Here is a 16,964-nt window from a genome sequence, read left to right as displayed (position 1 = left end):
TAAGTTTTGTTTCTTATAAAAGAAGAACCTAAAAATCATTTAGTTCAAGAACAGGCAAAGCACGTTTCTAAAGTACTTTTCCACTTTTAGAAGAAACAGAAGTAAACCATTTTACAACTCACTCTCCCCAAACAGGTAACATTTCTTTGCTATTGATCTCCTTCTATGATCAGGTGACCCTCCTGGTGGATGTGGGGAAGGCTGTGGGTGTAGTCTACCTGGACTTCAGCAAGGCCTTTGACACCGTCCCCCACAGTAAACTCCTGGCCAAGCTGTCAGCCCATGGCTTGGACAGGAGCACTCTGCACTGAGCCAGAAACTGGCTGGAGGGCCGAGCCCAGACAGTGGTGGTGAACGGTGCCACATCCAGCTGGCAGCCAGTCACTAGTGGTGTGCCCCAGGGAACAGTGCTGGGTCCCATGTTCTTTAATATCTTTATTGATGATCTGGATGAGGGGATTGAGTCCATCATCAGTAAGTTTGCAGACAACATCAAGCTGGGGGCAGGAGTTGATCTGTTAGAGGGTAGGAGAGCTCTGCAGAGGGACCTTGGCAAGCTGGACAGATGGGCAGAGTCCAACAGCATGAGGTTTAACACATCCAAGTGCCGGGTTCTGCACATTGGCCACAACAACCCCATGCAGTGCTACAGGCTGGGGTCAGAGTGGCTGGAGAGTGGCCAGGCAGAAAGGGCCCTGGGGGTAGGTACTGGCTGATAGTAGGCTGAACATGAGCCAGCAGTGTGCTCAGGTGGCCAAGCAGGCCAATGGCATCCTGGCCTGTATTAGGAACAGTGTAGCCAGCAGGAGCAGGGAGGTCATTCTGCCCCTGTACTCAGCACTGGTTAGGCCACACCTTGAGTACTGTGTCTAGTTCTGGGCCACTCAGTTTAGGAAAGATGTTGAGTTGTGGAACCTGTCCAGAGAAGGGCAACAAAGCTGGTGAGGGGTTTGGAGCACAAGCCCTATGAGGAGAGGCTGAGGGAGCTGGGATTGCTTAGCCTGGAGAAGAGGAGGTGCAGAGGACACCTTATTGCTCTCTACAACTACCTGAATGGAGGTTGTAGCCAGAACAAGAGGATACAGTCTCAAGCTTTGCCAGGAGAGATTTAGGCTGAATGTTAGGAAGAAGTTCTTCATAGAAAGAGTGACTGGCTATTGGAATGGGCTGCCCAGGGAGGTGGTGGAGTCACCATCATTGGGGGTGCTCAGGAGGAGACTGGATGTGGTGCTTGGTGCCATGGTTTAGTTGATTAGATAGTGTTGGATGATAGGTTGGACTTGATGATCTCAAAGGTCACTTCCAACCTGGTTAATTCTATTCTATTCGGCCCATATTTATATTTCTGATGTTTACCCAAAGCGAAAACAAGAAGTGATCTGCAAGTGAGGATAGTAAGTTTCATAGCTTTGACCAGTAAAACCTGGAAAGACTCACTTATGGGTTAGACCTTCAAAGCAGTTGTTTTCCCCTGTGCACTTAAACCAGGATATGTTTTTCTAAGAGAGGAAAAGACCAAGATTCACAACCATGTTACATGTCAAGTCTTTTTTCAAAATCTGAGCCTCTAAGTTAGCATTTAAATGTTGCATTTGGCTGAAAACTCAGCTTCACTCCCCACCTTGAAGTGAATTTATTTAGTAGGCACAGAAACAGATTAGAATAACATAAAGCAGTTATTTGCCCATAAGAAATATTTCTAACATCAAGTTACTTTTTTACATGCTACTTTTTGATATGTTGGCAAGGGTTTCTTCCCAAACAGGTCTTGCTTAACTTTGTCAAGTTTGGGGGTACACAATATATAAATAACAAGCTTCAATTATAAAGGCAAATTAATCCCTCAGAAAACCAATAACCTCCTTCACTACACTCTGCACTCCAGTGTCTAGGTTGCAAGAGTGATCTCAAGCACTCTTACATTCAAGAAGACTTTAGCTCTCTAATTATATGTTTAACATGCCCCCTTACATACTGACTTCGGAATAGTTCTGTTTGGTAGGCTGACTTTCACATATCGCAGTGTGAAGTATCTAAGAATAATACCTCTATAAAGAGTGAAGGTTCAGCATTTGCTACTGTACAATTAACCAGGACAGTCTTGGATCAATACTTCATTTGGTACAAAAGAGAAGGAGATGAAGGAAACATATCTTAATATGGTAACATCACCCATCATTAACTTTTAAACCAAAAGACCTCTAAGAACTTCTAAATTTACATTTGCATTTCACTTAGCTGACAGATGTGAAAAATGACCTGTAGCCAGAAAACTCCAGAGTGATTACACAGCTGCTGACCTAATGAGCATATTATTCCAAGTAAAGGGTGAAATTGAACATTTTCATTCCATCTGCCTTGTTCTGGTATCATGTCAGTACTCTGTGTTGGTTCGTATTGGGTTTAATCAAACCACAAACCCCCCAGGGAAGAAGAAGGGGTGAGGATTTTTCAATTAAGATGAATGAATGAATGAAAGCTCATTTAAAAAAAAAAAAAAAAAAAAAAAGGGGGGGGGGGGGGGGGCACAATAAAAAAAAATGGCCTAAATACAAACCCCTTGACTTCACACAATGCACCTCTAACAGATGCTTGAAGGCAAACTGCAAATTCCAAATGCTAACCATGCAAATATGCCTCTACTACATACTGCTATGGCAGAAATTGAAGTGTTGAAGTCACACAGACAGAAACATGTGAAAGACTGAAAGACAACTTAATGTCTTGGCACCCACACCAGTTTTCCTTTGAAACACGACAGTCTGCAGATCTCCAGCAAGCAGATAAAAATGTAATAGCCTCATTTTGATTACACAAAGCTTCGCAGATATCACAATACTGATTTGGGGCACATTCAAACACTGAAATCCAAGCTTCAAGTGAGCACTGATAGCTGAAATCCAAAGGAACAAAGGGAGGACATAGATTTGCTTTCCACAGGGGTAATCACCAGCTGCGGGATGCTGCCTGTTTTCTCATTGACATCACCTCCAGCTAACCTGACTCTGGCATCATTCCATTCTTTCATTTCCACTGAACTACATCCTCAGGAAAAACCTGAAGACCACTGCATCCTTCTTTCCCTTTAAAGCTTAGCACTGGACTAGTAGAAGCAAGGAATATTTCCCAACTGTCCCAGGGAACTACGGCAGAGAAATGGACAACCTCAAGCTAACCTTTTTGTGACCGAGGGGGGCCTGACAGCAACTCCAGAAAACCGTTTTAAACCAGGTAACAAACACCTGTACGCAGAGGAAGCAAGTGTTTGTAACATGGCTGCTGTAAAAACTGGGTCTGGTAGTAATGTCTGTTTCCTTTGAACACAGAGCACCAGCTCACAGCTGTGAGAAGACCCCTGGACGTACTGACATAGCGCTGGGGGGGGAAACCTGGCTGCCTCATGCCATGCAAACCTCTGTACCATACATGCATTGCCCTAGGGAAGTCCCATTTTCTTTAGCGTCTCTACAGTGTCTTCACGATAAAGTGGCAGGAAAGTCTTTCTCCCGACACACACACACCAAAAAAAAAAAAAGCGCAAGCAAAAAGCAGCACACACCACTAACAAAAAAAACAGCCACGGCAGGAAAAAAAAACCTCCTGGGTGTCGCCTCTTTCTGTCTGTAGATAAGCTAACGACACAGATGCAAACTGCTAGGACTTCAAAAGCCTTGGGGAAATCAACAACTAAAAGAGATGCAACATTTTCTCCAAAGCTTTGTAAGGACAGGTGAGATCGAGAACGGCATGGCGGCAGCTCGGCACCAGCAGCCAGAGAAACAGAACATAATTAACAGCCTAGAAGACATAAGAGGACAGAGGATCTGATGTCCAAAAAGATAGGTTGAGGCTGAGCCTTTTAGTGAAAGTAACACATCTGACATTAAGTAAGAAATATCCAAAACTGAATAGTTACAATGTTTGGTTTTTTCACTTCTCTAAACTAGACCAAGGGACACTTGCTGTCTTATGTTTATATTACAGACAAAGCACCTACAGCGGTTTTCTCTAGGGCAGTGGTTAAAATAAGAGCATAAATGTAGTTTCCAACAATAACAAGGGCCAGGTTGAACCTCACACTAACCGAACTACTCTGCCACCTCTTTCATACACTGACCATTTTTAATATTATCTCTTTTATAGGGACCAATACCCCTTATTAAGCAAACTCCTGAACTGGAATGATGACACTGGCAGAAGGGGGGAAGGGGGGGGGGGAAGGGGGAATCACCACCACCAAAACAAAAAAACAAACCACAAAAAAACCCCAACAACCAAACAAAACAAGGAGTGAAAGAGAAGCAGAACTGAACACTCTCCACAAAGCTGAAAAGCTTAATACCATACTATCAGGACTACAGTGAGCACAGCCAGCAAGTCTGCAAGTCTTTAACAGTCAGTATCCAAGTATGGACACAAGTATATAGACATTAACCAAAAGTTGCACTTTAAAAACCCCATCTTTTCAAACTTTAGACAAATGACATGACTACAGTTGCTAGTCCAGAAGCATGAGAGGTTCCCTGGGCAGCTCTGGTCTTATAAGGAACTGAAAAAGTCCCAATTGCACAAGCAGCAGCACAGTCGTTAGTCTCTTGGTTCTTTTTGTCTGGCACAGGAGGGAGTTTTAGCAGCTGCTTCCTGTCTGCTGCTCGTGGGTTTGGTTCTATGAATACCTTTCAGCGTTCACTATGCTTTCAGGGTGGTTAGTTCTGGGGTTTGGGTTGGGTTAAGATTTTTTTAAGATACTGCTTAAAGAATCACCAACTTCAAGCACTGCTGTGATATCAAGAGAACACTTGAACACTGCAGCTAACAGCCTAAGTGCAGACTGCCTTCAAGCATATCATCTCTGCGAAAGACAGTGAAATAGGATTTTGTCCCTTCTAGTCCATTTATTACATTTCAGGGTTTGCATGGAGGACAAAGGAATATAAAAGGATATGCCTAGGACAGTGCTGCAAAACCTAGCTGCCATTAAATCAATCCAGTTCCCTTCATAAAAGTTATGAGGATGACTTACACTTACAAACAGCATCTTCAAACTGTATTCAGCTTTGACAAAGTGCTCACTTTCAATGCTTTGCAAACACTGTTGTTAGTGATGCCACCATTTTTTTACCATATTTTAGATGGGTCATAAGACTAAACAGTTAAGGAGAAAACAGCTTTTTCCTGCATTTTAAACAGCACATTTTAATATAATCCTAATTATATGAACATAAATCAGTGCTATATGTTTTTCAAAGTTGCTTTTCTATTGCCACTGTTCTATAACAGACTTCAAAAAAATATATTTCACCTTTGGAAAGAACAAGCAAATTCTCTAAACTGCAATCTCCAGTTCAAACACTGTATAAAATGTGGGTGTTCTTGACCTTGGATGTTTAAAATTAGCATACAAATGTTTTAGAAGGAAACAAATGCTCTCATATTCATTATTGATTGCACCTCAAATACTGTTTTAGGTATGCATCCTGGAATTTAAGTGACCTGTGGCTTCTTCATTCCCCCTGTTTCTTTTACTTCAATATTTAAAATGATTCCTTGTCAATTTTGATATTGGCAACAACGATATTCAGAGAAGACCACACAACGACTTTCTTCCTCTCATCTGCTAAAAGCAGAGGAAGATCTTTCTCTTCCTGTCTTGAGTGAAACAGTCACTGCCACACTTCTCCCTTTTCTGAAGTTCCTTTAACCATTGACCATATAAATTGAAGTGCAGCTTTACTGAATGATACCAAGTCATACTTGAACCATGAACTGAATTTACTCCAGTACACAATTATTGAAGATTAGGATTAAGGGTTTATTGGGGGTAAAAGCACACTGTAAGCCTCCTTATTCTCAGATATGGTGGGTAATACAAAGGGAAGTGAGCTGTTCTCATTGATGCAATTACCCTCCAGCTCACTCAAGGCTGTCTTTCAAGCCTCGCACTCTGAAGAATTGTCTTCTGTACAGAAGAGACACAGGATTGGATTAGTCCATCCAAAAAGCATTGCACTTGCCTTTGAAACAACCAAAAAGAAAACCAACCCTGTATTTAAGAAGGCATCTTGCAATGGAAATGGCAATACCATCAGCTTCTATTCTAGAAACATGAGGAGCAGTTTGAGTTTCTCCCTAATCATTGGTTCACTTAGATTGAAAAATGAACAAACAAACCTACAGTTATTAATGAGATTTGCATCTCATTCTCCCTGAGTTGTATACTGATTCCAAAAATTACAAAATTAATGACAGCAACTAACCTGATAAGCTTATTTGCTACTGCTTAATTCTCTCGTTATGTTCACTTAAATATGCAGCTGCTTGCTGCCTGCAGCTTATGTTATCTATGTATAGATCTTTCCCCTTTAGAAGGAGTACTGCACAACCATGGGAAAGTGACATTCCTCTCTATCTTTCCTCTTTTTTAATATTTGCAATACAAAATATCACTTCTGAGGTAGTCAGTATCTGATAGACATCATATCCTCCTTTGCACCCATAGCGACGCTGCCTTTACACCGCATATGACAAAATTAAGCCAGTCAGATGTCCGAGAGCTTGCCATCTGACAGATCACTTAGAAGACAGAAAAGACAAATAAGACACTTAAAAGTAGCTCATTTCAAATTTAAAAATGAATTTTTTTTTTTAAATTATCTAAAATATGCATCTATTTAGGTCAGTGTTTCTTCCTAAGCCAGCCACCCATTAACATACACCCATTAACAATGTTCAAAAGTATTTGAATACAAGCAAAGCAAAAGTATTTGAACACAGTAATTGCAGAGGATCAAAAACTCTGTACCTCCCTACCAGGCACAACACAGGTGTTATGCCCATATTATTTAAAAAAAAAAATAATAATTTAAAAAAAAAAACACCAAAAACCAAATACTACCACAACCACAAACCCCAAGAGTCAGGATCAGATCTTCTTGTAAATCTATGTCTCTGATCTGTCCTGTCCCAAGTCCTTCACCTCCACACAATAGAAGAACACTGAAATCTTAAACACTCTTTTCTCAGTGATATGATGCTGTTTCTCATTGAGGAAAACAATATTTGCTTTAACTCTTCCTGTCAATTGGGAGGGAAGGGGGACTATTCATGGATGATCTCATACAGCAAGGAGGACAAGGGTAGGCACTGTTTTTTTCTCTCACAAGGAAAAAACCAACAACAACAAAAAGCTTTCAGTAGTAATTTGAAAAACACTTTATTCTACTGTTGCATCAATATCTGAAGATGCTGGGCAGCCAATATGTCTGATACTAATCTAAGAACTGCAGCCCCAGACCTGAACTGCAGAAAGGAATCGAATTTCTTTCTATCTGACAATGCTAAGTGAGTCATATGAGATGTCCTTCAGACAGGGACATGCTCTCCAATTTTCACTTGTCTGGAGATTTCAGAGAAGTCTGAGTTCTTCAAGTATGTGATAAGGATCATGCTATGTATTTTAGATGTAGATACCACTGATACCTATCACTTATATGTAACATTATGATGTCTCCTGAGATTTCACCAGCACTACTGACTTCAGAAATTTATGCCCTCTGCCTTGTACTCCTCACCCACTTGTTTCTGCCTTGCACTTTGGATTACTACTGTTTTAGCTGTGCTAACACAGCCATTAGCACGGTCATGTCACAGACCCCATGGGAGACTTGATACACAGAGAGACAGAGATTTCTTAAGATACCAATACGTACACTGGCATGAGAAAAGAAGCAGAGCGAAGGAGAAGTAATAACTTTTGACATTAATCTTGCCTCTTTAAGTACACAGAACTATACCTCACTTTTACTTTTTAGGGTTTATAAGCATTTTCAAATACTTTGTGTGGAATTGTGCTTCAAAGCACTTGTGAAAGGGCAGAGAATTCAACACACCACAGACTGGTGACAGGTTATAAAGCTTCATCTAAAGCAAACTTGTCCCAGTTATTCATGAAAAAGGCAGAAGTAGCACAAAGGAGTTCAATGAAACTCTTCAATGAAGCAAGTTGGGCATTCCAATTTTACATGGCATGCCCAAACCAACCACAATATCTGGTGTGCTATTTAGTCCCACCAGTGTCTCAGAAGAGGCTTAGGAGTGAAGAAACACAAGATTAGCTGTGGGCAAGGAGATGCATCTAGATAACATGAGAAATGCTGAAAACTATTCTCCGTCCTAGACATCAATGGGCTACCAGAAGAGGCCATGCTTTACAAACAACAGACTCCCACACCTTTTGCAGTCAACACACAAAGTCATTCGGGGGAGACAGAACCAGGGAAAAAGACATTGCAATCAACCAGCTCTAGAAGTGCTCTGGTTTTACCTACCATGCAACATGAAAGACACATTTTATGTGATACCCATATAGGTAGGACTAGGGGACATCATTCTGTAACAGACAAGTTTAGCTATTTCAAATCATTTCAAGGAAAAAATAAGAGGGGAAAAAACAAAGTTTGTAATCATACTTTCTCTACTTTTTTTTTTATATTGGAATGGAGCAAAGAGTTCCCGTGTTTATTGTATTAAAATTACACATAGATAATCTATCAGGTTAATTGAATTGCTGTTATCATTAATGTATACTAATAAGGTATCTGCCAAGCAACACACGGACTTGGTAACTTTCAAGTTGCTCTCACTTCTTAACAGCATTTTTGTTGGTTTTTGCTTCTCTGCCTCCTAGTCTTTGATTACTATCAAGGTGCAGTCAGCTAAGATTCAAAGTGCACTGCAGGAAATGGTAAGAAAAGCAAATAATAATGCTAGAATAAAAACCTCTTCTAGGCAATTTGTAGTGTTGCTTGTGTTGGTTTCTTGCCAGACAGAGGAACAACACTGAATGTTAGGAAGAACACAGTTTACAAGTACCATACTAATTAAGGTAAATTGGTTGTAATCAGAACTCTTCCAGAACAGACCAGTAAGAAACTGAATGGTTTTTGACCCTATACAAAATCATCTCCCATTTTAAACAGGGTACTAGGTTCAGTATTACTTTTGAATAAACATCAGAGTGTATCTTCAATATAACCTCATATATCTTATTTCAAGACAGACCTTTTTCTGTCTTCTTTACTAGAAGATTCTCATATATAGCTTTCATTGAGCTCTTGAGTAGACAAGTAGAACTGAGATACATCAAATGGGTTGCTTCATATAGATCCAAACTAGCTAATACATAGCAAAAGAAAAAGATGTAGAGGCTAGTTAAAACTGGCAAGAAGCATAAAGGTCCAACACCATAAGTAATAAGATACATATTAAAGTGCTGAATGAATACTCTTACAGTAAACACAGAATCAACAAACAAATCATGAAAATGCATGCCTTAAGTCCAGAGGAAGGTGGTAACATGCATTTTTCCACTTTTTGCATGCTAATTAATTTGAAATACCTGAGGGACAGGATGCCATCCAGAAAGAGGACCTGGACAGGCTCAAGAAGCGGCCCCTGTTTGAACCTCATGATGTTCAGCAAAGCTATGTTCAGGGTGCTGCGCCAGTTCAGTCCTTGGGATCAACAAAGGCTGGTGGACAAAGGGATTGAGGATATCCCTGCAAAGAAGGACTTGGGGTTCCAGTGGATAAAAAGCTGAATGTAAGCCAGCAAAGCATACTAATAGCCCAGAAAACAAATTACATCCTGGGCTGCATCAAGAGAACCATGGCTAAGAGGTTGAGGGAAGTGATTCTCCCCCTCCACCCCACCTGATGTACTGTGTCCAGCTGTGGGACCCTCAGGGAGACTTTATTGCAGCCTGGAAGACAGAGGAGGACAAAATTCTTCGCAGGGTCTGATGCAATAAGAGAAGGGATAATGATTTTAAATTATAAGAGGGTAGATTTAGACTAGATATGGTGGGGGGTTGGAATTAACCATGAGGACAGTGAAATGCTAGATCAGATTGCCCAGAGAGGTGGTATATGCCCATTCCTAGAAACATTCAAGCTCACACTAGAAGTGGGTTTTGAGCAACCTGATCCAGTTGAAGATGTCCCCACAAACTGCAGTGGAGGTGGACTAGATGACCCTTAAAAGATTCCTCCCAACTTAATGCATTCCATGATGATAGAATACATTATCACTAAAGCACCTTATACAGCCTGCTGTCCCCTATTACCTAAAAACCTGTACAACTTGCACTATTTCCATACAGCTAACAAGCACATGGATTCCCCTTGGCCTGCTTATATTTAAATTCAATAACCAAAGCTGCTCTGCCCCTTCATCTCTTACTATCATTTAATAGTAATAATATCTTATTTCTTCAGATGCAAGAGTAGCCAAGTGTTCAAAGCAACCCTCCAATCCTGTAAAGACTACACTTGAGTTCACGCAGCTAAATAAAACCCTAGATTTGAATAGGACTTTGACAATCAGAAAGAAAGTGTGGTCCAAGCCACTCAATTCTCTCCCTAGAATTATTAATATAAATACAAAAGAGGAGAAAAAACAAAGCTTGAACATGACTTGCACAAGTAATTCTTTTCTCATGGGTCTATAAAAGGATGTGCAGTCAACCATGCCAGAATATACCATTACAAAATATGTTAACAGTAAAACACTAATCACTGCCACAGATGTTCATGTAACTTTGCCATAAGCCTTAAGGCAGCTCTATGGAACAGATCAAGCCTTACCTAGCCAAGCTGTGGGAAATCAGTCAGGAAACTGCAACAGCACTGGGTTTACCTAATTCCTGGCTAGGGAAGTAAAAAGCTGATATATCTTTCCCATTGTCAAGATTATGCAGTGGCACAAAGTTCTCTTTCTTCCCTTCATCACATCCAAAATATAAAATGGAAGTAAAAGGGAACAAAACAGGAACATTAAAAATAAATAAATAAATAAAACCACACCATACCCAGGAAATCTCCTTCATTACACAGTGGTGGTATTACTCAGAATCTAATAGTTACAAGCAGACATGGGGAATGTCAACAGAAAACAAATGTCCTCCAATTCAGAAGAGGAAGAGGATCATTAAGTAAGTAAAAATTGCAAATTCTTCAGCTCTGTGACTGCACTGTGCTTCAGTCTGCACCTTGAGTATTTGATTTGCTCTACTGATGACAAAAATAGAAGTCCAAGGACCAAGGACCAAATTCAGTGGGAAACCCAATCTTGCATCTTAATGAGATGTGAAATTCAAGCACTGTTTGCAACAGGCTTTTCAGGCTCATATTGAGCCCATTCATGTGGTAACTGGAAATCTCAGAAAGATCAACAGGCCCAGATAACTGCACTAGACATATCCCCTTTGGTCCTAGAGATATTATAATTGAATGCCTGTGTCAACTGAATCTTAAAATCTTAGAGCAGAGAGAAAGCAAACAAGCAGAGAACCCAGGCAGCAGCAGGAGAATCTAGGTCAAAGCAGGAGAGGGATTCTCTTAGAAATTAACAACACATGCTCTCATCCTTCCAGTAACAGGTTACACAATTTGTACTTCTCTTTCCCCACTATTCCATTTATCCACTATAGTGAAAGAAAACTCAAGCTTCTCCTCTTGGGAAACCTCATAGATTTGCAAATGAGGGAGTAAAAAGAGGACAGGAAAAACAAACAACAACAAAAAAAACCCACACCTCTTCTCTCACCTTCTTAGAGTGTGAGCAATTCCACTGTCACAGAAAGAGACATGCAAAACTCCTCAAAGTTCATAGAGACTTCACCTTCAAGATGCTTACTAATTGCCTTCTGGTTTTATCTATGGTTTATATTTGTGTTACTTGGACCAATCTATATAACCTCAGAAAGATTTGGGTTTCAGTGTCAGTTCCACCATCAATATTTGGTTACTAAAATATTGATAGTGCAAGGAATTCATTCTCCATTTAGAAATGTTTTTATACTTTATAAGAATAAACAAGTGTTAAACCTATTCAAGCTCCGACTGTCCTCTTCCTCTAAGACTTCCTCCACATCAAGAAGAAATGCAGGCTAACAGAATTCAATGCGATGATTTTAGTGTCTCCAGAACACAATAATCAGATACACCTAATATTTGTACAAGATCATCTTAAAAACAAAGAAAAGTGGTCAGAAACTCAGTTTTATTCTCTTATGTTAGCTTTTCCTCATTAACCTTGTCACATTTGAAAAGAAGAAGAAAAAAAAGACTCAAAATCTTCCGGTACTTCCAAAACATCCCAAGCACACCCTGGATGAGAATTTTTCATTAATGATCAAACACTTGTGGCATCTTCACCACTTTGTGATGTGGTCAGAAACAACGATTACTATTACCATTTTCATCAAATGTGAGCAACCATTATAACTTGACAAGGACTTCTCAAAAAGGTGGGTGATGACCTACATTATTATTAATCCCACTCACTCACCTACGTCAAAACTTAGCCCCAAAGTATGATTTATGTTCTCTGGAGCTAGAAGTCATTTTTTGTTATCATTTAAGGGTGGCTTTTAGGGGGGGCTCCTGAGTGCTTGATCTTTATGTAACTCCCTACAAATAGAAATAATATCCAACAATTATGGTCTTCATGTATGCCAAGCATTTCAACAGTTTTGCAACAGGCTAGTGTTTTCTTGATCATTTTTTCCAAAGCATTTCCACAGAGTAAGAAGCTGAAACCTGTCCATATCTTCTGTTTCTTCATTTTCCAACATACACAGGCACACCTTGAAGGAGTTGAAGTGTCATTCATCCCAAGGCAGTCCATCTCCCTGAAACACTTGAAAACATAGAAATGCTGCTACTAAACCAATTGTACAGGGAGCTTGAGTAAACCAGTAAGGGTTTTTTGGTGGTGGTGGTTGCATTGTTTGGTTGTTTTTTTTTTAATTCTAGATTTCAGAGGATACAGAATTTGGTTTTATGTTAAGTCTTGGTTTTATACCATTTCTCTTCCACTATCTGAGTATCTTTACCCAAAAAATGCCATAATGTCTTGGCATTTTCCCCAGTGTTTTAATGTAGTTTTAATGTAACTTCATTAGTGAAAGTGATCATATTTTGCTGTATTATCTCTCTCATCAAATGAAACATGAAACTACTAGGGCTCATCTGAACTGCTTCAGTTTTACTGGAGATTTCTTCTAACCATTTTTCCTCTTCTAACAACTGTTCTTTCTTGTGTTGATTTTGGTGTGTCTCAAACATCTGCCTGATCTTCCTGCAATCTCTTAAACCTGAGCGAACACTAACACATCAGGATGTTGAACTTTCTGCTTCATCACAGCCTTGATTTTCTTTGCACTGAGTTACTAAAATGGTCTCAAACTACACAGCCTTAGTGTATTTCACAGCAGTTGCTTGATTTTACATAAACTACCCTTTAATTGCCACTGTACAGCTACACTGGACACTATTTTATATGACTTTAAATGCTCAGGTTTGATTGGTAGCAATTGATATCTTGATCCCCTTATTTGGTTATTTTTTTGAATCATGACGGAATATTGTATGTTATTCGTAGATATCAACTGCAGGATTCCTAGTAGGGGACTTCATGGCTATGTTCAGATTACATCACTTTTCTCATAAAAACCCACTCTGAGCTCAGTTATGATTAGAATATCCAAAAGCAGAGTACAAAAAAAAAAAAATTCTTTTTCTGTCAGTTTTCCCACCCAGGACGTCAAACACATCTCTCGGAGGCCAAGAAGTAGCTACTGACATCAACAGACACTGAAATTAATCCTCAGATTCCCACTTCTTTAACACATAAACTGCAAACTTTCTTCAGAGAACAGGGATAGCAACATGTGTTGCAGGGTAGCAAACAGCAAAGCCCGCTGCTAGAAGAGCGTACAGGGCTCCCAGAGCTGAAAGGACAAGTATCAACATTTATTTGTTGATTCTGGCACACAGGTAAAAGGCAAGAACCTGACAACCCTGCAGTAGTGAAAAATTACTCTCCAGCATGGAATTCATAATGAAAACACTGTCTGGCATCCTTTGTGCGTGGGAGGGCATTTCATGCTCCATCAGGCACTCAACACAACGACAATGAATTCTGCTGATAGAAAGGTGAGTGGGAATGGGCAAATACTGTAGAATTCAAGGAAAACCTACTGCTGTGAAGGTTTAGAAAACGTGACTTAAGAACCACCCTATTTCTGTGTAATGTAGACACTTTTTATTCAAACACAATCAATCTAAAAATAAGAAAATCTGTGTTATTATACTTGAAAGAGAAACAAACACCCATCTTGTAACAGCTGGTATCAGTCACACAGAATGTACACAACAGGAACGTGCTCATGGGGTTACCTGCTTCCCTGTTTCTTAACCTGTTCTCTATGCTGGTACTTAACTTCACCTCTGATATCCATCCACATCATATACACCCTTCTCTCTAATCACTGAGATCAAAGAGCCTGTGCAAAGTAGAGTACAAAGTTCAAGTCAGATTTTTACATTATGTCAAAGCAGCTGAAAACAGCTCCCTTACCCCAAGCTATTAAATGCAAGTTTCACCATTGCATCAAACATTTTGTAACTGGTATTTCACAAGGCTGTTAGAAGTTTGATGACTGATGGCAGTATACAGCTGCTACTTCTACCATGCACATGGTTTTGCTGCCATTTTTTTTAAAAGGCTTGAAAAAAATCAGAATATTTTTTAAAACACCCGACTGTTTCCATCGCCAGCTATTCCCTTCAATCTTATTTCTTTGAAGGCACACTGATCATTTACAGTTGACACGTTTCTCCTGTTCCCTCCACTAGCATGCTTAATCGGTCATTGAAATCTGTCATATTAAGTAGAATATTCCATCATAAGACAACAACTTGAATAAACATTTCTTCACAAATTCACTTGAAGTATTTAAAAGCACAAAATATGCAAGGCTTACAGAGTCACCTCAGCTACAGTTTATTTACAGCTGACCCTTAATAAGTACCTGACAACTTCTGACATCTCAAGACAGCTTCCAGTACATGAAGGTGTGTTAGAGGCTTTAGATACTGCACTCGCTCATTCTATCATCTATTTGGTCAACACTGGAAAAGTGTTTTTGTAAACCATGTTATCCTTTTTCTTTGTATCTGTACACATTAAGAGAAAGTAGTTCAAGGAATTTTTAGAATTACTGGGACACAGGAGGAAAAGTCTGCAGCACTGATATTTTGGCCTTTTGCATACATGTTACTTCAGAAAGGTTGGAGATCTAGAACTATACTGGAGTTGGAATTCACAAGAAACAAATAATGAAGGGGAAAGTTGAGAAGCAAAGAACAATCTGAAAAAAAGCTAAGTTTTCTTATTCTCATGGCTGCTACTAGCCATCAGAGCTTCTGAAGTCATCAGTACTGAAATCCCATGTCATTCACAGGTATTCTCAGCTAACTGCAAACACAACACGGTTAAAACGGCCAAGGTAACTCATCATAAGGCTAGCTATATATTCATACAGCTGTAATTTCTCCCTCCACTTTTTAAATGGCCTCAAACGCTTTACAAAGCTGACTACATGCTCATTCAGAGGGTAATAAAATATACAGATCTGCCTACCTAAATGTAACTTCCACTTGTGTGGCAAGCTTCCACATAAACATGCAATAAAAACAGTTAAATAGCAGCGCCATTACACACCTAATGGTCCAGTATCACTAAACTGAAATGTAAGTGTGAAGAATAATTAGTCTATTTCTGCTACACTGTGGCAACAAACAGTCAAAACAAAAACAAAAAAATCCCCCACACACACACACATACCCCAAACCATGTCTCTGCATCCTAATTTACTTTGGGAAGGAAAAAAAAAAAAAAAAGTGTCATAGACAGAAGACTTTTTTTGTTGCTTTTTAAACCAATTATTATTTACATAAAACTGCATTGTAAAGTAAATGCTTTTAAACTGACAATTAAAGAGTACCAGAGACCAATTTGTTGGGTTTAATTCTGTCTTAATTCAGAACTTGTTTACTGAGTGTTCAGTAATGCAGAAATAACAGCCAGCACTGCAAAATACTTCTTCAAAACTAGACTGTATGAAAAAAACCAAACAGAACAGGCTACTCATGTTTATGTGGCACACAATGTGAAATTCTCAGCAATTAAATACAAGATTAAAAAAAATGTCTGCATTGGGCATAGATCTCCAAGACTTGAAGCAAGCATTAATATAATTGATTTACATTACATACCTTAAGTAAGACAAAAATGAAAAACAACTATTTTAATTCCTCTGCTACTTGCACAGTCAAAACAAACAAAATATATCATTTTTAATAAGCAATACACCAAAATAGTAAAAAAAAAAAATCAAATGTTAACAAAATCTTGGTTGTAAATATGATTTACAAGGACAAACGAATGTTCAGAATAACTAAAGAACACTTAGAATTACCAGATTTATCTAATTTTATACTCCAAGGACTTTAAACTAGAAAAATAAATGGTTATTTTGGCTAACAGTAATCACTGAACTATTTCCAAGGTCGGATTGCAGCCCTGTTTCACACTTGCACTCTTACATCACCTTCAACTCTCTGTGTGCTTACAAAAAGAGCAGTGTATAAAAATTAGCGGATAAAATTAGAATCTCTTTAAAAAAAAAGAGTGATACTTGAAATATACTAAATTTGAATAAATAACTATTTTTGGTCTAACTTCAGGTAATTTTTAGACCTTTTCCTGTGAAGTAAGGCAATGATGCCCTATGACTCAAAAGCAGAAACCAAAGCTGAACTGAACATATGCTGGCCATGACAGAACACAAAAGATATGTAGGAGGCTGCAAGCAATAGACTGGAAAAAAGTTTACCTATAGAGTAACTAATTTGACTTACAGAATATACTTCATGCAGTGTAAATTAGAATAGTCCCATTAACCCACCACTGCTGTGACAGTTTTACAGCAGATTGGGGGGTGGGGGGGTGAGAAAAGAGGAAAAAAACCCACAACAGATTTAAAAACTAATTGTCAAAAGAAAATTTCCAAGGGCAGATACATAAGTGAATTAGGTTGGACGCGATGATCTCGACGG

The 16,964-nt window shown here is 39.2% G+C and overlaps 1 protein-coding gene across 6 annotated transcripts in view; it reads right to left on the bottom strand.

Moving 5' to 3' along the window:
* The window catches only part of VAV3 (vav guanine nucleotide exchange factor 3), a 184,215-nt gene that overhangs the window by 104,518 nt on the left and 62,733 nt on the right, over positions 1 to 16,964 (bottom strand). The window lies entirely within an intron of this gene.

This window comes from Melanerpes formicivorus, unplaced genomic scaffold (genome assembly GCF_026170545.1).
Source record: "Melanerpes formicivorus ecotype bairdi unplaced genomic scaffold, bMelFor1.0.p_v2 SCAF_7, whole genome shotgun sequence".
In the NCBI taxonomy this organism is placed as follows: domain Eukaryota; kingdom Metazoa; phylum Chordata; class Aves; order Piciformes; family Picidae; genus Melanerpes; species Melanerpes formicivorus.
The sequence above is the reverse complement of the archived record's forward strand: the minus strand, read 5'-3'. Positions and strand labels throughout refer to the sequence as shown.